A 24313-nucleotide genomic window follows, 5' to 3' on the forward strand; every position below is an offset into this window, starting at 1 on the left:
TGATAATCTTCGGATTTCCCTCAGTACCTATGTTGACTTCTTTAGCTGCTTCGACAGGTGTAAACGTGGGTTTTGGTTCCCCCAAGAGAGGAACATTCTTTGATTGCTATTTGGTGGGCTCTCCGTCTTCTTTTATCGCGGAGGTGCTTGCTTCTACGCTGCCAGTGGTGCTTACGTTCAGAAGGCTTTTTCCGGAGATTTCTTCCAGATATGTATCTATGGTTATCTCCTTATTTTTGGCTCTTCGGGACTGGTGCTTTTCTTCCCGCTCATTATTGATCTGATTCTGTAAGGTCTGACATTCCCGCGCAGTTACTTGGTCTCCTTTAATTTTCATGACTCCCAGAGGTGTTGGGAATCTGAGATATTGATGGTAGGTTGCAGCTACTCCCTTGAGCTTGTGAACCCATCTTCTTCCGATGATGGAAATGTAGGGTGAAGGTGCATCTACGATGCTGAATCGAGTGTCCACTTTCATGGGCCCTACGTCTACTTGTAAGACAATGTCCCCTAGGGGCTTTGTAGCTGTGCCGTTGTATCCGTAGATGGTGTGGTAAGATGACAGTAGTTGCTCGTCGTTGAGTTCCATACGTTTGAACGTGTCATAGAACAGGACGTTGACTGAGCTTCCTCCATCGATGAGAATTTTATTGACATTGCACCCTGCTATTGGGAGTGTGAGGACTAGAGGATCATTATGGTCTTCCATGTCTTCTTCCACATCATCTGCATCGAAAGTCATGGGCGCGTCCATCCATTGTTCGTGCTCGTTTACCTCTTTCCCGTCGATCTTATAAAGCTCACAATAATCTTCGAATTGTTTTCTCAATCTCTTCCCAATCTGGGCGGTTAGGGATGGTCCTTGAATCTCTGAACATGAAATCGTGTTGAGGGTGCGGTTGCCTCCTGGTAATTGAACCTGCTTGCCTCTCTTGGTTCTATCTTCGTTATCAATCTTCTGTATATATTGCTTCAGGTCTCCTGCGTCGATTAGTTTTTGAATCATTATCTTGAGATTTTTGCACTTTTCTGTTTGATGACCGTTGAAACAGTGGTATTCACAGTATTCCTTGGATTTTTCTGATCTAGGAGGCTGCTTTCCGGACCATGGCCAATCGAAGTTCTCCCTCCCTTTGATCTCTAGGATGCGCGAATAACTGGTATTCAGCTTGGTATAGACTTGATCTTCAAATTTTCGATCATCTCTTCGTCTATCATCCCTTCGTTCTTTCTTTCTTCTTGGGACGCTCTCTGTGATTCCTCTTTTGGACCCGCTGGCTTGATCCACGAATTTGTGCGTGTGGGACGTTGAGTATGAGCTCTGGATTTTCACGCTGAATTTCTTCTAACCTTGCATGCTTTTCTATGATTATCCGGAGATCTCCTTCGGTGGTAGGGATGGTTCCGTGGATCTCGACAAATAAAGGACTCATCCTGTCCATCCCCCATTTGTAGCAGTTGATACTAACCACGGGATCTACGTTGCCAATAGCTTGGAAAATCTTGTGCCATCTATCAGTATATTCTCTGATGGTCTCTTTGTATTTCATCTCCAGCGAGAATAGCTTGTCCATGCCGGTATTGACAACCTTGTTGTACATGTATGTTGCTAGAAATTTTTCTGTGAGTTGGTCGTAGGAGTCGATGGAGTTTGATGGCAAGTTATCAAACCATGACAAGCGGACCCTTTTAAACTTGATGGGAAGTATCTGCACAGTATGGAGTCTTCGTTATCCCAACGGGCCATCATTCGATTATAATATCGAAGATGAGCCGCAGGATCAGTTGATCCTCATAGCAATCGAAAGCAGGAACCGAACACTTCTGCGTATGGAAGCCCTGGCCAAGTGTGGTCAGCGGGGTAGTGTTTTCTTCCTTATCACTTGCTCTAGTCTTCCGCCTCCCTGCCTAGTCTTTAGCTCCTTGATTTCTGCCAGCATCTCAGCACGCAGATTTTCCATTGCGATCTGGTGCTCTTCATGAATGGTAGATTTTGCTCGTAGGAGGGTGGTACCGTCGTAGTAGTCCGAGTTCTCAGGATTGTAATCAGGGTCTGATCTTTGGCTGCTCCTTGCTCCTCTTCGATTCAATGGAAGTTGTTTGCGATCACCATTCTTCTATCTTGATTAGGTGCTACGCCTTGGAGTTAGCTTCGTCGCGTTGGTTTTCTACCTCTGCGCTATGAATGATTCTTTCCTTGAGTGTTTGGTTCTCTTGTGCTAATATGCCACAGCATCTGCGTATGCCTTCTGGTTCTTCCTTAATTCTGTCAGCTCGGCCATCATCTGAGCGGAATGATTTGACCCTTGATTTGGTGTTCCTGCCCGCAATTGCTCATCAGCGGCTATGGTTTGTTCCTCATCCACGATCTGTATTACTGGTTCTGGTGGGTCTAATGTGCACCTTGGGACCCGACGGTTGTTGTGGGGTTGACCTGCTATTAGAAGCGGTTGCTTGGCTGGAAAAGGTATGTTCTGTTCGTTGGTTAAGGGCATCCCATAGAGGGGTTGTTGTATTCCTGACTCTGCTACGACTTCCTGATGTTCCTGTAGTTGAGCATTGGTTACTCTGGGATCTCCAACTTTGGATCCGCCAGCTCTTGAAGCTCCTGCTTTGGCTGCCGCGGCATTTACTGCGTTTGCGGCGATGATGTTGGCATTGATGGGGGCCGTGCTTTCTGCATTATCCCGCGCCCTATCCGCTGCCTTTAGCTTTTCACCTCTCTGCTTACTCCTAGTTACCACTGGGGTTGTCCTTGGCATCTCTTTTGACGAAGATTTTTCCTTCCCGGCATCTTTGCTTTTCTCCATTTTTTAATATTTTCCTGAAAGAGAGAGAAAAAATCACGAAGACAATGGGCCCCACGTGATATCTATTAGCGTTTTGAGTTCTCAAAGGTATAAAATCTTGAAAATACTTAAGGCGCCCATCTATGTAGATGACCGCAGATCTGTTCGAAGTTTTGATTTTCAAAGATGTGAAAACTTAGAAAATGCATGAAGAATCAGATCTACTTAGATAAACGCGGATTTGTTCATAATTTTGATTTTCAAAGACGTGAAAACTTAGAAAATGCATGAAGAATCAGATCTACTTAGATAAACGCGGATCTGTTCATAATTTTGATTTTCAAAGACGTGAAAACTTAGAAAATGCATGAAGAATCAGATCTACTTAGATAAACGCGGATTTGTTCATAATTTTGATTTTCAAAGACGTGAAAACTTAGAAAATGCCTGAAGAATCAGATCTACTTAGATAAACGCGGATCTGTTCAAAATTTTGATTTTTGAAATCATGAACGGAAAAAATCGTAATGTTCCATGCATCGTTATTTTCAGAAAACGAAGCCTGAAACAAGTCACAGGAGAAGATAAATCTTTTACCGGGATGAAGATCCTTGTTTCTAGCGCCAGATTGTGAACACAAAGATCATTATCATCTGAGTATTCACAAACAATGCGCGCAGACTCATGACAATACAGTAAATAAGCTGTGCCTGAGGGGGATGAATTGGTTATGTCGAATCCTTGACTCAGAGTTCTAATACTCTTCCTCGTCTCATCAACTACAATCATTGTTCTTAGCTCGCACAACAAGATAAATAATGGATGAAGTATAAAACGTACGAACATGATATACCATAAGTATCGAATCGAACATGTAAAGTATAAATGCATGAATATAGATGAAACGATTAACTTATATGATTCATCACTCAAATCTCTGTCTGCGGGTTTGGGTTTTTCATTATATGTATGATGGTTACAGAAATAGTCGAATGACTGAGATCCACATAAGCTTGCGTAGCAGGAGGAACTTTACTTACACTTTCTCTATCTCTTTGTCTCTCTCCTATTCTCCTCTCAATGTTTTTCCGATCCCCTCTTCACTTGGGAGAGAGGGGTATTTATAGGGAGGTTACGTGGGGTCCACTTCTGAAGCCCGTTATACCTTATCCTCTTGTGTCTTGTGCCGCTTACACAGAAGTCTTCGTGTTCTCGGCTTAATCTGTGTGTTCTGTTTGAATACGCAGTCCTATCTGCGCTTCCTACACAGGCTGACTGACACGTATGCTGTTTGAGGGTATTTAATGCGGGTAGTTGAGATGTCTGTCCGCGTTAGACAGTTGTCCTCTGCCCCTGTCTTGTCTGCGTCAGTCGTACTATCCCCAGCCGTAGATCTCATATCTTTCTGGGGATAGGATAAAGTGATTCTTGGCTGTCCACGTGTGATATCATATCTTGATGTTCTTAGCCGCATGTCCTCCACGTGTACCACTGTGGACACGTGGCGGAAGATGAAATGTGTACCTACAGATAACATTACACCAAATACATTGCTAACTTCCCTTTGAATACACAAAACCATTTAAATATTCAAAGAGTTAGGGCAGAATGACCCGATTACAACAAGTAAAGATCTTTCCAACTCGATGATCAAACAAAGCCAAAAAAAATTACAAAGCTGCAAAACTAAATCAATAGTGATAAAAAATGACCACTTAATGAACAAAAAAACGCATTAGCCCTCATATTTCATAAAGACTAGCATTAATCAAGGGCATTTTGGTCCTCCCATTTTAGTCTTCTTGGTGTCGTAGCAAGGACAGACCCTTCGGTAACCAGAAGTACCTCGGGGCACACACTTACATGAACTGCAGCAACTCATGCAGCCTGCATTGCAAAAATCGAAACGGTGCTTCGTCTTACTACACCTCGTTGCACATCTCCACCTGCATTCTGTTAACAATAGATTATCAGACTAACGACTAAGGGCACTAGATAAGAACATATATGGAATAGAAAAAAGAAAAGCAATTCAACTAACAAGCAAACTTACGCTCTGGTTTTGCAGATCCTGGTCCGTAATATTTCCGCAATAAATCAGGATATAACCAAATAGTTTTAACATGAAATTCACGGATAAAACAAGAGTAAGTTAACCACAGTTCACAACTTGAGATAAAATATTCCTTCCGTTTCAAAATAATAGGCAGGTTTGTGTGTAAATTAACGGAGGGAGTACTGTAGAAATAAAAAGAAGAAGAAGAAATAATTTAGAGTGATATAATTGTAGAACATACCCCTAGTCCTACTGCCGAAACCTGAGAAAGAAATTAAATGAATAAATGAAGTTAATTATAAAATCAAAAGATTAGTGGAGTATAATTAATTGAGTTTCTATGATTCAAAAATAATGGTGCATTCCCATTTTTCGGTTAAGTCCAAAAGCAAAAAGTTATTTACAAAGCCAGGGGGGCATCCTGCAAACAAGGTTTAGCAAGAGACTCGCCAATGTAGTACTGAAAGTTGATCAAATACTCTCATAGTCTCATGTGAGACTCAAGCACACGATGAGTCTTACTACTAACAAACAGTGAGAAATTAGGATTTGCAAGACAAAAAAAATAAAATAAATAAACATGTAGAGTACATGACTAGTACCTGAGTGGATTCGAGCATGGAGATGGCAAACAATGCGAAAAGCAAGACGGCTATAATCTTCACCTTGCAGCTGATTGCCATTTCGATCCGAAACTAGAATGAGAAGAAAATATCAAAATTAAGAGGATGAAGAAGAGGCAGAGTAAAATGTTTTTCGTTTTTGATGATGAGAAAACCTTTAGACATACTCCTATTTATAGATGTTTTCTGGGGACTAAGTATCCAACTCTCGAAGGGCATTTTACAGGACATAATTAGTATTGCAGCATCATTAATTATTGTTTGTTATCATGATCATTATTTAATTATTTGAGAAAGATCGTGTAAATTTTTTGGTTACAAGAGTGTTTTTTGCTAGTCAACTGATATGCATCAAGCAGTGTAGCGTACTCATTGTTTAGGCTAATTTTTCTTCTTCTTTTTTTCTTTACTTTCTGCAATGGTTCATGCTATTTCAAGACAACAGTGGTAATTGACATTTATAGGCAGCTATATGCGCATGTTATTATTTATGAACAACAGACTTATTCGGGGAATGGTGGGAATAAGCCCAGCAACCAAAAAGGACCTCAAATACGGCACATATTGATAGCTTATCAAGACACCCTTCTCAGCTTCAGAAAATAAAAGAAAACAAAACTTGGCTTCTTTCTGCCACAAACAAGACGGGGGGAAAAGAAATTGCATTTCCAGAGCGCTATTCTCGCTCACCATGTTCTTGACCTCACTAATCTTCGTTTATCAAAGAAAGTCTTCTCTCTGAAGGGATATAAATATTTCTTCGACAGTGAACGTTTACTCGAATTTGTATATGTATAAATGTCAATGTGTGAGGTGACGTACTTGCATGTGTCATCCGCGCATTCATGTGAGACGTTGTAATAGCACATGTGAAATTTCACATCCTCCATTGTCTGCGTGATGCTTATTAGTGAATCAGGTTTAATATTTCAATCGAATACAATATATGAACTATTTATATGGATCTTGTTGCTAAAACGATTTGGTTGATTTGCTGACTTGGTCAGACTAATTTAAATTAATAGAGCAGAATGGGCAAGGCCACAAGTTTTACTACTATACGTGTAGATGTGAAAAACATTAAAATTTAGGGTTGTAATCGTGACTGTTTATTTGAACGCACAAGATAAATCCACCTGTTAACTGACAGTTTTTATTGCAGGTCATGTGACGTGCACGTGCATGATTTTCAGAGTCGACCAGGTTATCAACTCGATTGATCTGGACCCGAGTTTATCCCATAGGGAATTTTTTGTCTTTTTCGTGTGGTGCCAGCTACACAGATAACGGTCGTTAGCCGTTTTATTAAAAAAAATGACAGAATTATTGTTTCGGGTGTATATTAGAAATATCCAAAAAGACGGGTGCATATCGGAAAACAGGTTTTGAAATGGGTGTATATCATAAAAACGCCCGCATATTAGTGCCCGTGATAAAGCATCCAGTCAGATGTAACTTGATAGCTGCGTACTTCGTGTTTCATACATAATGTCTTTGTGACATTGCTAGCTGTGTAGCATCCACAACAATAGCCTCACATTACGCACCATTAAACTTTTAAAAGTTGATACGCGACATTGCTTATAAAGTATGCAGTGATTTTCGCCGATTATCAAGCATACGGTTCACGCTGGTATGTCTGGTATGTCGTATACTTTGTTTTGTTTTGTTTTGTATTGATACAACTAGTTTATCACCCGTGCTACGCACGGATTTATTTTTCACCTATGAATTCTATGTTTTAAAATTAATTTCATTAAAAATAAATTACATTATTAAAAATTTAATAAGCACAAAACAGTTAAAACTAATAGGACATTTATAAACTTATAAAAATCCAGCGCAAATAAAATTTTTATTTAAGTCATAGGCTTGCATTGCACATTGTTGTCTTCGAAGTCGTATTTGTTCTGGCCTCAGTGTTCCTCCAACTTTTGTTACACCTTAAATTTTCAGAGCTCGTGTTTTTCCCCCTGTATATTATTATCTCTTTTGGTCCATCAAATCATCATATGCCTTTACTTCATTAGTAGATTTATAATGTTTAGATTATAATCAAGTCATTGAGATTATTTCAACTCTACAAAGGATCAATAATAAATGTGTAGATTTATAAGATAGAAGCAAAAAGTGCACAAAATTAATCGCACAACGCTGAGATCGTTTAAAAACCAAATGTAGCGCCAATACTTTTTGAGAAGGAATAAATCTAAGACTAAGGGAAAGTCTTTAAACATGCTCTTGTGTGTGTATGGTATAAAAATTAGGGGAAGGACTATAAAAAGCTTAAGCTACCATTAAACAATTTATGCTAAAACAAACTTGGATGATTCTTTTCTCGCAAAAAAAAGTAATAAAGATACTTGGTTTTCTTATAATTTCTCATCAACTCGTGATAATGATCTTATTTTGCATAGATGTGTACTTGTACCCACATTCTGGTGATATATAGATATCATAAAGTCACATAACTGTGGACACTGAAAATGTATATTGTTACAACCCTTCCTAGCTCGAATTGTATAATCCTTCTGGCATGCGATCCTTTTCTACAATTCGTAAACTGGCCATAAGTTCATATGATCTATTTGCATTGTCGTTAATTGGACATCTAAGTTTATGAGTAGGAACTAAATTTAAAAAGGTAAGGTGAAAAAAAGAGCCAAAACAAATACATATGAGGCAATCAGTAAAATAAGATAATCTCGAAGGTGGAACTTTTTCCAGTTTTCCAAATCCCATGTACAAAGAATTACTGTATTTTTTGCACTCACGATGCGAGAAATAAAAATGTTAGTTCATGTAGAGTTTAAGACTTTAAGTGACACATAGAATTAGTACAAATTTTCAAAAGAGTAGCCATAGATCGAACGACGCATAGAATTTGGGTTGCTGAATGATGCTGCTCTTTGACTAATTCTCAACTGTACCAATAGTTTTCAATTGCACTGCTGGTACTACGAAGCTACCGAAAGCATATAGTTCAAGATACCAAAAGCAGCTACATACCTTCACCGAGAGAGACAAAACACAAGCATAGTCAACTAAATTGATATAGAGAGTATGCATTCTAGTTGACTGCAATGACACCAACTAAATAGATTCTCCAACATGGTGATTCAATGATATCTCCATCCCCATTGAAAATTAGACACACAAAGATAATGGAAAATCACAAACATAAAAAAAAAATTCAGGTGAGCACCTTTGATGGCTTGGTTTAAATTATATCATACAGTTCAAAATACAAAATAATAGTAAAATAAAATAACCAACACCAAAGCACATCACCTTTCACCAGCACGGATGCAAGAAATGTTGTTAGTTAGCCTTTTCCAGATTCTTCACCGATCAGTTCATCGCAGTTGAGAAAACACGACCAGGTCATCAACTCCCATATCTACTTAACATGCAAATACGTCTTTATGTTGCTCTTAAATTATTCCGAACAATGATTGCCCCCTGAATTACTTCTGATAATGTTCTTACTTCATAACAGTCTCGGCCTTTTGCCTTTTGGTGTGTCACTTCCCATTGCTGGTGAAGACGAAAATGGGTCAAGCATGTATATTTTATTTATTTATTTTTTTGTATTTCTTACGTTTTTCTCTTGAAGTACTGTATCTGATCACAAAAGTGGAGGAGGTAATAGTTATCAGTGTAATGCCCTTTTTTTCCTGGTTTTTTTGTAAGCGAACCTATATAGGCGAAAACAAAAAATACAGTATATTAATTATTTCAAGTATTGTATCAGATGACAAAAGTGCAGGAGGTAATAGTTATCAGTGATTACCCTTCTCAGTGAACCTACAGAGGCGAAAACAATAAATACAATATATTAGTTAATTCTGTTTGACCTTATGATCCAAACCCCAAAATCTATACAAATAACCAAAAAGTAAGAGTGTTTTTTTTAATACACGAAAGCAAGTGTGGTTATAAACGCAATCTTTAGAGCATTTTTGGTTATTAGTTAGTCGCGAATACAACCTAATATTAGTCATCTCAATGATAAGTTTTCACCCATCAATGCATAGTCATACAAAAAATAGCAAATATAATTTCTAAAGATTTTCAAATAAAGGAAAGTAAATGTCTAATAGTTGATCACTTTTATTGCATTGGTAGCTCGTGGATTTTAAATAAATTGAGTGGCTCACGTAGCATAAACCTGTAAAACCCCAGTACGAAAGTTTGTTATTTCTTCATCTAGAGAGTAACGTGCAAAAGTACAGGAGGATCTACCAAAACATATTAAAACTCAAATGAAATAGGAAACTTGCAATTACATAAAGGTTCAGTAACTCTATATATAGATGAAGGTTTAATTACCTTATGCAGCAAGGCTTGAATTAACAGCAGGGAGAAAGAGATTATTGAAAGAGTTATTGAAGTCAACAAACTGTTAAGCTCCTCAGGTTTGACATGCAATTTTCTTCAATGTAATTATTCTCCCTTTCTTCACCATTAGCATACCTTGAATAGGGCGAATATTTAGTAAATGACTAAGATTCAAACATTAAAGCCATTAATACTATTTCAGCTAATATACAAATCGATTAATCCCAACTCCCTACATAAGAAGGTTGCATCAGGCCTTAAAAAACAAAAACAAAAAACAATGATATGAACATGATCACTGTTCGGTAATGAGAAATTGAGCAAACCACTATTTAATGATTTAGCAACAGCTGAGGCAATAATAAGTGCAAAAAAGCATCATTTGGACCTGGGGCTGGGAAACAAAAAAACAATTATGGTGTTTGATTTATATTGTAACAATATTTGCAAGAATGAGTTTTCTTTTTCTTTTTTTTTTATATGAAAAATTGCAAGAATGAGTTTGTACCTTGATATTGTTTGAAGTATCATGTATGCGCGGGTACAACAGCCACAACAGACGCATGATATGAATGATCTGAGGAAACCTGCAAAACACACACAATGAAAGTAGATCTTTAAACAAACAAAAACCTTAAATCCCAAGAAGACAAAACCGTAGAAGAGAGAAGCAACGTGGAAAACTATGGCTTCTGGCTTTTGGGCTGACTTTATATAGAGAGACAACGTAGTGTAAATTCCATATGAAACAACTCTATTTTAGGAATAATATTAATCAATATCTAAATATTTCTTTAATTTTCATATTTCTGGATCGGAAAATTTACTTCTTGCACTATATTTTGGACAAAAAATATTGAGTTCCTTTTCACAAGGCTTACGAATAAAATTAATGTTTTTTTTTATGGAGTGGACGATATAAAGAGAAATAATATCTAATCGAATGATCACAATACCAATGGAAAAAAGGAATCTAAAAACGAAAAAAAAAAAACATCATGCAAAAAAACACCCAAAAAATATCATCGTGCAAAAAGAAAAATCACCTTGAAAATATTTCTGATTTTTCCGAGTGTTAGTTTGCAGCAAAGCCAAAAAGCCCTGATTTTTTTGGGTGTCCAGTACCTGGAAACCAAAATAACCACCATCATTTTTTTCAGCAAAAATGATAAACCCTAATATTCAAAAACAATAAACCCTAACCGTGTGTAAAGAAAAAAAAAATTATCGGGAGAACGATGAGATCCCACCCTTGTTGCAGCACTTTATATAGAGAGCATCATGCCAAATTTTACAATTATATATAACGACGAAATAGGAAAAAATTCCCGGTTAAGTTAACAAAATCTCATACAAAATAGGCGCAATTAATTAGTAACCAAAGATTATAGAAATCGTGAATTAATTATTAACCATGAAATAATATTTTTTTAATAAGTAAAATAATATGTAAAGATTTTGTTTACATTTTTTCTTTTCTTTTTAATTAATTATTAATTATTAACCATGAAGGAATATTTTTTTAATAAGGAAAATAATATGTAAGGATTTTGTTTACATTTTCAATGTTTTTTAATTATAGAAAAAGTGATAAGTCTGCGGCGGAAAAACAAACCTCGCCGGAAACCCAAACCTCCTACTAAACCACCGCCTGTAAACCGCTCCAGCCGCTACTCCCACCACCACCACCATCATATCGATGGGTTAGAGTGGAGTGGAGGGTTTTTAATGACTGCTTTTTATTTCTTTCTGTTTTCCCACATCGTTCTCTTCTTGTGAATTTGATGGTTTGATTTCTTCTTACTTAGTTTTTCCGTTTAAAAAAAAAAAAGCCTGTTTATTTGTTTTCTGCTACCACTCGACTGTTCTTCATCTTTCATCACGAATACCGCTTGGAATCTGGTGGTGTCAATGTTAGTTTTTGGTTTGGTTGGTGCTTCAGCTGCAAGCACCTAGCCTGTTTGTTTTTATGCCTCAATGACTGCAGCAGGTAAAGGTGTTAGGTTATGTCACTTTAAAGATTTTCATGGGTGCCCAGATGGGGGGATTGGGAGTAAGGGGTTTGCATGTTTGATACCCCATCTGAAGCGACTACACTTCTGCAATTTGGAACGAAAAAATGCACTTCAACAGACCATAAGTCGTGACTTGGATATTTTTATTGTTTTAGAGGAGACTTTAAGGTCTTTGAAGCAGCGGATGTGTTTTGAATGCATGAGCATCCAAGATTGGAGCAGGGCATGCAAGCATGGAGGAGATGTTGATATTAATCCGGTGTTTGATGATTCTGGGGATATAGTTGAAACAATCATAGGGGTACCTAGGCCGGTGTTGCAAGAGGTTTCTTCTCAGTTTGGGGGTGACGATTTTGAACTGAATGAAGGGACAGTAGATGCGATTTGCAGAGCTCCAATATCCACTGTCAAGAGTATTCCGAGAGGATGTAGGCTGGCATTTTATCATACCCTTAAGGCAGCTCTCCAGAAAGTTGCGGCGGAACCTTGTTCCATCAGGCATTGGGTGAGATTATTGGTGCTTCCTTGATGTACTCTGCAGGTTTTTCTAAGGGTAGAGTAGAATGTAACTCAGATAATCGTAAAGCAATGCAGCAGAAACAAATCCTTCAAGCACTTGCAATTTGGGGTGAACCTGGTGGGGTACAAAAGCTCGTTCGAGAGGTTTTGAAAGTACCAATGCCAAGGTGTGCTGTTCGGATGGAGGATGATACGGAGGAAGACAATAGGCTTGGCACCAACGTTACAACTTGTTGCGCAAGGTAGCAGAAGGGCATTTCACTGCTGCTGTTAAATCCATCATCTCCTCAGGTGTGGCGCTACACAATGAGACTACTAGGAAAGCATTAGAGGACAAACATCCGACCATGGCCCCCCGCGGAAACCAATTATTCCTCTGTGTGAGACATCTTTGGTGGCTGAGGAAGGAACCGTTCTCAATTGTATTAAATCGTTTCCTAAGGGGACTTCGTGTGGTAGGGATGGTTTGCGAGCACAACATTTGTTGGACGCTTTTTGTGGGGAAGGTTCCGCTGTTTCTGCTGATTTGGTCACATCAATTACAAGGGTTTTCAATTTGTGGCTTGGAGGGAGATGCCCATTTAAGCTTGCGGAGTTTGTAGCATCGGCACCCTTGACACCTCTCCTCAACGGACAAGAGCATTCGTCACATTGTTGTTGGGACGATTTGGCGTTGAATTGTGTCCAAGATAGCAATGAAAGGGGTTGGCAAGGACATGGCAGCGTACCTTCAAGATTTTCAGTTTGGAATGGGGGTCTCAGGAGGGGCGGAGGCAATCTTACACGATGTGAACAGGTTTGTCAGTAAACATCATACATATGCTAGCCTTACCATGTTAACTGTAGACTTCACCAATGCCTTCAACCTAGTTGACCGAACTGCTATGCTTCTTGAGGTATGTAAGTTTTGTCCTTCTATATCGCCATGGATGGAATATTTGTATGGCCAACCTGCAAGATTGTATGTGGGGGAATCCCATATCTTTGCTTCTACAGGAGTGCAACAAGGTGACCCTAGGGGCCATTGCTATTTGCTTTAGTGCTTCATCAGCTTGTAGCAAAGATAAACGAGAAGTGCATTCTATCCCTACAGGCTTGGTATCTTGATGATGGCGCTATTATTGGTGACACTGCAGAAGTAGCAAAGGCACTTACTGTTGTCCAGGAAGAAGGGCCTGCTTTGGGGCTTATATTGAATATTAAGAAAATAGAGATTTTTTAGCCTTCTTGCGATGAACGGAGGGTAAGTGTTATGATGTTTCCTGATGGAATCTCAAGACCAGATAATGGAGTCAAACTTTTAGGAGGTGCGGTTAGTCTTGATGATGGGTTTGTGAAGGGACTTGCCATTAAGAGAGCAGAAAAGGCGGTGGATTTGATGCAGGTTTTATCTAAGCTCCGCGACCCTCAGAGTGAATTGTTGCTTTTATGTGCATGCATGGGCATCTCCAAGCTACTTTTTGGGCTTCGTATTTGCTACTCGGAATACATTGATAAGGCTATGGATATATTTGATAGAGGTTTGAGAGAGGGGATAGAGGGGATTGTGGTTTGTGGAGGTCCTTTCTTTGGGGAACTTTAGTGGCGGCTATCCACCTTACCTATTAGATATGGAGGTCTTGGCTTGTACACTGCTAAGGAAGCATCACAATATGCCTTCCTTGCTTCACGTGTGCAATCGCGAGGGTTACAAGATCACATACTGAGGAGTAGTGGGGTAGAAGGCATAGATGACAACTTTAACAAGGCTTTGAAGACACTGCAAGTAACTCTTCCTGATTTTGACTTTAGCAGTTTTACCAATAAAGATACCCCACCCCCCTTAAAGCACAAAATACTTTGGCGAGTGCTCTTTTTGGTAAAGTGGTTAAAGATATGGATAGAGTTTACGAGTTTTCAGACAGACATAAAGTGGTTTTTGGTTGCCTACAAGCAGCGGATGCCAGGATTTTCTCCTTGCTATTCTGATTGAGGGACTTGGGCATAAGATGACACCCTTGGAGTACCGGTCCATTCTCAAATACAGGTTAATGATCCCTCTCTACCCTTCAGATTCACGATGTCCCGCTTGTTTCACAGGATGTTTGGACTCGTATGGGGAGCATGCACTTCATTGTAAGGTAGACCTTGGGTTTAAATATAGACATGATCATGTGAGGGATACTTTATATGATGTGCTATGGAGAGCCGACATTTCAGAAAGGGAAGAAGAAGCTGTCAATTTTTTGACAAACCCACTTGAGGGGAGATCAACACTCAGGCCAGTGGATGTTCTTATTTTTGGGTGGGTTAATAGGAAACACGCGTGTGTTGACCTTACAGGGGTCTCGCCGTTAGTAGGTATTGGACATGGTACTTTCACGGTTGGACAAGCAGCACTAAGGGCTGCCTCAGGTAAGATATCAAAGCATGAGAAAGCGTGTATTGACAATAGACATGCTTTTATTCCCTTTGCTTTCGATACTTTTGGTTACCTTGCTCCAGAGGCGGTTGGACTTCTCAAAAGAGTTCAGAAAGTCATGCACAGTAATGTCATGACTCTTGACTCGAGAGAGTTTATTATAAAAAAACAAATTAAGAAAAATAATTTTTGGAAATCATAGTTTCTTGAGTGCTTGTTTGTTTTGTATTAGCTCCATTTTTTGTTTTGTATTAGCTTTATTCAAATCATAATTTTTGTTCTGAATCATTCATACATATTACTAACAAAAATCCAACTGATGTGCAGGACGACCAACAAAGATTTGCGGAAAAGAGATTCATGACCGGGTTAATCAAGTTTTGCAGAATAGAGATTTGTGACCGGGTTAATCAGGATTTTTTTGAAATTTTTTCGTTTTTTTTGAAATTTTATTTTTCTCGATTTAATTGATAGTTTGGGGATGTAATTAGGAAAATACCATTTTTTGTGTATGTAAACGGACACTGGACACTTGATGATCATTTGATTTATTTTTTCATCACGTGATGATCATTCGATTTATTTTCTCATCACGTGATGATCATTCGATTTATTTTTTTGATTATCATGAAGGAATCGTGATCTGATATATTATTGGCATTATTATTGGCATGTTAGGAGATTTTCAAGATTTTGTTATGCGAGGCAAGAAGAAGATTTTTCAAAATTTAGTTATCTTATTTTTAGAAAAATAATATTTCTTTAGTTAAAATTCAATATTTTATTGCTAAAAAAAGTAATTGGTGGGGCCAGAATCAACCAGAAGCTAGAATTCAGAATCAACGTGGAGCTCCGGTGAATGAGAACGCTTTAAAAAACTCTGTTATTATATAGAGAATGGAAAGGACCGTCGTATTCTTATATAACAGAAATTGAGATAAAAAAAAAAGAAGAACATTGTTGTGTCGTACGGTCACGTGGGATAGCTTAATAAGCTGGCGGCTTATGATCCGGCCGATTATTTCCCCACCATTGGGTTACATATATTTTTATTTTCTTAGTTTAATACAACTGGCCTAGTTCTAAAATTATAAGCAGGTCCTCATATTTTATTTCTATTCCTTAATCAGTACTTAGTGACCCATTACAATCTTCTTTTATTAATCTCGAGTCTCGACCATCTCTGTGATCGATGGATTCAATACAATACTGAGGATCCGGCGATCATATGAGTCGACTCATCCAAAATTCGGTTTTTCAATTTTGATTGCCTAATCTTAAATATATGATTAACCATTTTGAATCTTCACTTTAAATGATATCTACGAACTCTACTTTCATTTAGTATCTATTACTTAACGAATGTGGAATCGTCTTTACTTTTTTTTTTAGTTTTTGATAGATTTATTTTGTGTTTGTGACCTCCCTTTTCTTTTGGTTATTCTCGATCCAAACCCTGCAAAGTTTTTTCTTGTACCATGTTGTTTTCAAAGATTTGTTCTTGCAGCTTAATGGGAACCTAATCTTTCTGTGCAGATATGCTAACTAGTAACTTGTGGGGAATCCAACGGTAGAGTTTCAAAATGCATTATGCATTTGAAATACAGGCAGTGGTGTTATTGGCAGTGGTGTTCACCATCTTCTCAGGCAAGGTGGCCCATAGTAGTAGAAATCACATAGAACCTATCATTATAGGCAATCACACTGGATTTCTAAATTATCATGATCTTTACCCAGACTTTCAAATCCAAAATCTTCATCAAGATTCTCATCGAGTTAGTCAAAAAAAAATTCAAAAAAAATTGCCTCCTAAAATGTTGCGATATCACAGGCGAATTAACTGCAAAAAAGACAACTGCATGCAAGATTCCAGCTTGACTTCATATACAAAATTTCAATTCATTCTCTTATATTTTTCAGAGATGCGTGTCTGGATATTCTGATCTATAAAAAAAAAACTTTAAAGGAAAGTTTTTTCTATATACAGAGCATTTCTCCTCGAAATTCCACATTTTTTAAGCCATCTTCATCATACTAGTAGAACCACAAAAACTCAGCAAAACCCTAATATACCTGCAAATAATGAGATCGCATCAATATGCTCTTAACACAACTTAGGAATGTAGCTATTGAAATCCCAGGAATCATAGACGTGTTGTGGGATCTTCTCAAAGCATCTACGCTGCAGCTGAGGAATGGACACATGGGTTGCTTGGAAAGCTCATGTCAAAGACAAAATTGACATGAAAATAATAAGAGAAATAGTGAATTCTATTTGGAGTCAATATAGAGGAAAGGAGATTAGAGTTATGGGTCATAACTTAATGCTGGTAGTTGAGTATCAGACATCACTCTAGCAGACTGAAGATCAAAAAAGATATTTGGAGAACTTCTGTATCAGGTATGTGAAGACTGAACCATTGTATTTTACTCATTATCTTACCATTATATCTGTTGAGACGATGTCGTATGACTTCTAGTATATTTACAAAGCAGAAGTTTCGAGTCAAGCTTGTCTTGTTAAAAATCTTGAAATATGAATTTAACAAAGTTGTTCAACAGTCCTTAACAAAATTAGTTCTAAGCAATTTATTGTTTGTGAATTAATTTGTGGATCAATTGAAAATTACCCGTGCAAATTATTTTATCACTTGGGAATGTTTCAAACATCATAAGAAAGAAATTCAGAACTACTAATATTTCTGCTCAGGGTAAGTTGGCGAACCGGTTCGCAAGAGTTTCAGAAATACATGGAAGGTTGGCGAACCAGTTCGCAAACCATGAGGACAGTTGGGAAAAGTTCACGAACCGTGGTCAACTGAGTTCGGAAGTCTAGTAGGGTTGGCGAACCCGGTTAACAAACTGTTTCACCATGACTCGTGAACAAGCCTTACGGTTCACGAACGTTCTACCAACTGTGCCAACAGTTTTCAGCAGATGCTCAAAGACTTATTTTTTAAATATTTTTAGCATTGCTAGAACTCTCTCATACACTTTTAAGACTTCATTGATCACTCAAACACTTGTGTAAGTGCATCATGATTAAACTCTTAAGTGTTTAAATATTGGCATACTTTCCAAACCGAATATGCATTATACACAATTCCAGAACCAGACCATAGTGTATTTTTAGGACCTAAAAGTATTTGCTTGATTCCCAAGTTATCTTAGCTTGAATTCTAAATAACCCCTGGTATTTGAAAACTATCAATAGGGATGTTCTTTCAGATGGGAAATTCAATCCCCGACACTTTGTGTTCTAGTTGATTCTAGAGTCTTCCTCTATAGACCTAGGCTTCCTCTGAGAAACATAATTAGGTTTACGACTAAAAGACTTCGCTTTGGGGATTCATGAATCCAGGTACGACTTTCTATACCTTGGTTGTTCGTTTATCCTGGTCTTGACTTTCTGATGAGTGCCAAATATTGCATATTTCTACATCTTTTTATGGGCAATTAACTCATCTTTTGCGCTTTAAAATCATATATTGTCCCAGATTCTGTATTTTCATTGTTTTCAAGAATAAATAATTTTACTAATTAACTTTGTGTTCTTAGGTACTTAATAAAGCTTGGATAAATTGAGAAGCCAAAAAAGCGGAACTGGTGACAGCGGAAGAGAGACAACAAAGCTCCTGCTAGAAGGCAGCGAAGAATATTGTTTGCAACTCATCAATAAGTGAAGAATGTCGCTTCCATAACCTAAAACAAGAAGTGGTCTTGAGATATTAGCTTTGAAGAAGACATGGACTTAGAAAAAGATTTTCCAGGAAGACCCAAGATCTCCAAACCCATATACGTGCCCGAGACATCAGATTTGATGGTCGCTCAACACCGAGAAACTCTTCCCTCGGTACATCAATATTTGATGCATCCGTACTACACTCTACACCCCTTTTTCTCCCCAAAATCGATCAGAAACATATCTTCTCCATTGATCTCTTCTCTCTTACAGAACCAGCACCACTTGCAGCCCTTTTCCATCAAATCCATCCCCGACAATCTCTGCTCACAACCACCATCATGATCACACTCAAGCTCCTAATTTCTATCTCTCTCCATCTTATCTTCTTCATAACGGTAATCTTAAAAGCTAGGTTTGAGAGAGATAGAGTTAGGGTTATCCTCAACATCAAATTAATGAAGTTGCAGAGAGGACAAGAAATTCAGGAAGTTATGGTGAGTGGGTCTCTATAAATTATTGAATTAAAGAATAATTTAGTGAAATTTTGTATAAATAGGGAGGAGATTGTGGAGAGAAAACTATGCCCGGATTAGTCGGTACACCAAGCAGTAGTATAGATTTACTTTCTCTATTTTTTTCATCATGTTCTAATTAATTTTGCTAGGGTTTAGATGAAACCATTAATTTACTGCTAAGTTTTATTCATGTTTTTAATATTGTTCTTGTTGTGTTGTACTTGTTTAGGATAAATATAATCTGAGCTCTTCATCATTTTACTTTCACAGTGTATGTCATGCATCCATTGTAGTTAGAATACTTCTGTGATGAATGCGTTGCAATTCATGCTTCACTGACTGTTATTGATCCCTTGACTAATTGTTCCTTAATCAGACAGTTAGTGCTTTGGAAAGATACCCTAATTGCGATTAGAATATCCATCTTAGGATAGGTTTAATTATCTAAGTGATCAAATTAGTCTGTGATTAGTTATACTGTAAGAAGACAGATAATACTAGGGAATAGTTAGTGACCTTTGTTGACATTGAGCCATCCATTTGAGACCTCCCTGGATAAACAACAAACTTGCATCTTCACCGGTGTCCATTACAAGGGACAAGAACATTATCGAGACTGATTTGACTTAGTATAGGTTAAGAGGTAGATTCGGCTGCCCTGGTATCCATTTATCCGCTTGTTTACAATTTTATTTGCTTTCTTAGTTAATCTCTGCAAACATCTAGCCGTATCGGCAAACAAAATCCCTTTGTGTTACTTTTGTTTGAATCAGTTGTAGTAAGAACATAGCTTCAACCTTACACCCACCTTGTCCCTGTGGATCGACCTGTATTTACACCTTACACAATTGGCACTGTACACTTGCAGTCATTGTAGGTATTACTTAGAGACCTACCACTTTCTATTATCTAGGTTTTCGTAATCTCTTTCAGGCAAGATAGATAGTAATTGCAAAGTTCTCTTCGTCCCAGACTTTGTGATTCCTCAAGATAGATATCTGAAAACTGATCTTAATTGAACTTTTAAAGATTTTTCTTGAGAGGTGGTTAAGAATCTAGGCTGTTATTTGAGAGTCGTAAGTTCTGAATTTGTGAGGTTTGCTAGCTTTGCCTATTGAAAATAGATTTTTACACCTTGATCTCTGATTAAAGAAAATCAAATAGGCTTATCTGTTAGAGGTCTATTGGTATCAAAAGTCTTCACTTTGGTTGAAGCAACTTTTAGGTTATAAAGGACGTCATCTAAGGGAATCAATTGCATAGATCCTTGTGAGTTTCAAGAGACGTAAGGAGCACGACTGTAACTGGATCGCTTGGAGGGTGGATTCGGTATCAACTACATTCTGGCCTGAAGTCTGATAGTATGCCAATGTTTTTAGCGGATTAATACAGTTTGGTGTTCAAATCTGGACGAGGTACATGGGTTTTTCTGCAGTTGTGATTTCCTCGGTAACAAAAATTCCGGTGTCTTTTTTTTTCTTTTCCGTATTATACAATTTATCTTTATAATTGGATTTACGCAAGTTGAACGCATATAATCTTAGTATATACGTCCATCTAATTGTAATCGATTACGAGACTCGTTTCTTGTAGAATTCGTATCTTGAAAGATAGATAACAAGTTTAATTACTTGGCAGAATTTTGATTGGGTTTTTTGGATACGACTAGATTGATCTTGGATATTGATTTTTGAGATCGTCCAAGTACTCATCTTAACAATCAGGTTAACGAAATCTTTGTATATATGCATACTGATTGAGAAGAGGTAGATATATAAACTCTATATACATATTATCAAAAATCATTCCTTTGGTCCACTTGCAATTGTATTGGGTTTTTTCCATACAGGTTGCCGAAAGTAAAAGTTAGTGGTGTACTTGGTACCCCTGCGTTTTCAATTGGTATCAGAGCAAGCGAACATTATAGACCTAATAAGTATGTGTTTGTAAACGTTACAACACATGTGTCCACGTACGATACAATGGTACCAAATAGTTTTGATTATGTCAAGTTCTTAGAAGCTACCTCAAAGGATCACTCCTTAGCTAATTCTTCTGAATTCAAAGGTAAAGATTTATCTTCAATTGAAGATATATTCCTGAATCTATTAATGACACAAACTCAAAATCAGAAAAGGATCCTACCAAAAGCTGCGATGACTTTCCTAAGATCATTAGGCATCAAGCCTCCATGATAAAAGGTCTTCAAGAGAAGTATGCTCATTATGCTAATAAACTCAATCAGTCTCTTAACAGAGAATGTGAGCTTTGTGAAACCATTGAATATTTTTCTAACAATATCAATAAACTTGTCCAGGAATTAAAAATTAGAAAATAAAAAGTTGATACTCTTGAGGATATTCTCAGAAAAACAACTGCTAGAGAAAAACGTATTATTGAGTCTCATACCTCTTAGATGGATAAGCTTCACTTACTAAAAGATAAAGCTGAGAAAGTTACTCGCACTCAAGATGAGAAACGAAAGACAAACTCTTATCGAAAAACAACCTTTATGGTAACATTTGATCTATGTCATGATCCAAGTGTATCATTTGATATCTTGAACTTTTGTTCTCAATGCGGTAAAAAGGGTCATCTCATTCTGGAATGTTTTCACAGAAAGAAAGAGATTAGTAGCCTACAAAAGTTGCTTTCTTTTGCAATTAAGGAGGTGTAAAGTTTGTCAACATTTTCACTCCATCCTAGGCACATCACTAGCTAAAAAACTTGTGACAAAGATATTCAAGATTTTCCTCGAATATTTATTAAATCAAGAAACTCTCATGGAAAAATATCCAGTAACATGGATATGTCCAGTATTATAATTTCTACTGATAAACGGAGTTCACCTGGGAAATCCAAAATTGAGAATCGAAGTTTTAATAAATTTTGTTTTCTAAAACGGATCTCACAAGGACCTCGACTTTCTTCTTTCAGAATGTCTGACAAATAGTCATGTGATCTTAATAGGCCTAAAAGATAAGAAAGACTGGTCAAGTCCTCCGTGGAAGAATATGAACAGATTAAAACTCTTCCTAAAGCGCACACTAGAAGGAGAGAAAAAAGTAAGAGTTACTCTTAAAATGAGATGAACAAACTCAATTTATCTATTGCAGATACAAATGGTGAGTTACTTTCTCACCTTGTCACTACTTAGTATATGACAAATGGATCCTCAAAGTATTTTGAGAGCTATGGGGATTACTTGAAGTATCAGAACTTTAGTTACAATTCTGATATGAGATATCTCAAAAAATGAATAAGGGTTCAATATACCTTAAAATTCATTAAGTTTGTCTTGTAATGGACCTGATACCCGAAATCCCTATTGCATTACTTAACCCTAGTAATGTCTTTTCGAGTAAGTAAGTGGTTTCCTAATCTTCCTCTAACTCTTAGTCATGAACAATATATATAATTATTGGATATCCTCAAATATTTTCATCAAAACAATGGGCAACTCAAAGAGATCTCGTGAAACTATCATCCTTGATGAATAAGACATCAAAGAATAAATTTCCTTGCAAGGTGCCTTAAGGAAAAAGGGTGGCTATAATGAAAGAACAAAATCTTGATATACGAATCAATAAAGGATCTAACAAATTCTTGCAATGATTATAAGGTTGAACATGTAAATCTTCAATTGCAATTGAATCACCTGATAGATGGTCAAACCAAGATTCATGAGAAACAAAAGATCATGATAAAAAACCAGAAGAATCTCATCACTGAATGCAATAAATCTAGGGAGTCTGTTCGGATTGTAAACCGAAATTTAGTAATCCTAAATCACGAACATGGTCTCTCCACCGTTAAACGGATCAAGGACCTCAGTGACTCGTTCTATGATCGCGTTCTTGAAAGGTATGAAGATATCGATGAAGCCTGAGTTCGGTTGCAAGGTTTTGGATGCTTTCATTGATGATTTATTTTTAATAGTTAACTCCTTGTAGGAATTTTGTTCTTATTGATTAAGGAAGAACACTAGCTTTTCGAACAATTGTTATGTGTTACGTTAGCTATTCCAAATACTTTCATCTGGCACATTTAAAGTTTATTTAATTATATTTTATTTCGGAAGATGACTTGCAATACATAATTTTTGTGGATTATATATATATGTATTGCTTATTTTGTGAGATTTGTTCTTTGCTATCATATTCTGGCAATTAGAACGTATATCTCATGTTTTCTCATATGTTAAGCTCTTAACTCTTGCCAAAGAGGAGTAAACTATTTTGAGAATGGCAATATTGATCTCTCCACGATTACACTTTTGTGAATATACTGCTCTAGGAATCTACTTACTTCCTTGATTGCATAGCTGTCAGGGGATAAGCAGTGAACTTTCATTTATACGTTGTACATGACTAGAGAAGTTATAATTGTTATGTTGAGTGATATCGCATTAATTATTCTCTTGTTCGTAATTGGCGTAGGGAATAGTTTTTGTCGATTATTATTTTTCTCACGAAAATCTTGTATCTTAGTGCCTCTAATATTAAGATCGCTATTTTTAGCTTCTTTGTTCGTAACTGGCGAGTAAATTTATATGTACAAGGAAAATTCTTTTGTTGTGATTAGAGTCAAGGTCGCTCATGTTGTTTTTCGGGAATGACATCTAATGGGGAAGAGTTTTCGTTGAACTTGTGCTTAATGGTAATATATTTGTGGGGAGAGTTGGTGTGGAATTGTAGGAGATTCTTGTACCTATATGTATCCTTGACGCGAACCGAGATTTCTTGGTGAAATCGTCTAAACTAAATGTTGGTATGTGTTCTCTAGTCTTAAAACTCTTTTGTTAATTCATTGTGATCCCGATTTTTCTCCTTTGCCAATTTTATTGACAAAAATGGGGAGAATTATTAAGTAGTATCTTACTACATTACATATGGCTTTTTGGAGCATCATGTAAGGGGGAGTGGATTATTGTCAATAGGTTGTACTATTTTGCAAAAGTCGTATGTATAGACTAAGGGGGAGAACATATCACCGTAGTAATAATACTATGTTTCTGCATAAGTGTTCTCATAAGTTTTTATCGCTACGGATCTTCAACAACAAAGGTGTTAAACGAACACATGCAAAACGACATAAGAACTTGAAGTACAAGCAAGACGTGTGTTGAAGAACCAAGGAAATCAAGCATAATGGATTGAGTTGAAAAGTTTATTTATTTTGAATCCATATGTGTTGAATAGTCTTGTCACTAAAATTAACAAAGGGGAAGATTGTTAGAGCAATGCTAGGTTGAACCCTCAAGTTTTATTATCCAAAGCTTGTTTTCATTGTTAGATGAACAAAATTATATATTGATTTCTAATCTACTAATCAAGTCTTGGACTAGGTTAAAATTTGGTAGTTGAGTA

General features: G+C 37.1%; 1 long non-coding RNA gene across 1 annotated transcript; it reads right to left on the reverse strand.

Annotated features, from left to right (window-relative positions):
• Nucleotides 1-4397: 4397 nt before the first annotated feature.
• Nucleotides 4398-5585, reverse strand: LOC113296695. The gene is made up of 4 exons (XR_003333100.1): nt 5448-5585; nt 5087-5107; nt 4843-4860; nt 4398-4742 (listed from the first exon to the last, which is right to left on the reverse strand). It is a non-coding gene; the product is annotated as an uncharacterized LOC113296695 (long non-coding RNA).
• Nucleotides 5586-24313: the final 18728 nt, after the last annotated feature.

The sequence above is a fragment of the Papaver somniferum genome, chromosome 7 (assembly GCF_003573695.1).
Source record: "Papaver somniferum cultivar HN1 chromosome 7, ASM357369v1, whole genome shotgun sequence".
Classification (NCBI taxonomy): domain Eukaryota; kingdom Viridiplantae; phylum Streptophyta; class Magnoliopsida; order Ranunculales; family Papaveraceae; genus Papaver; species Papaver somniferum.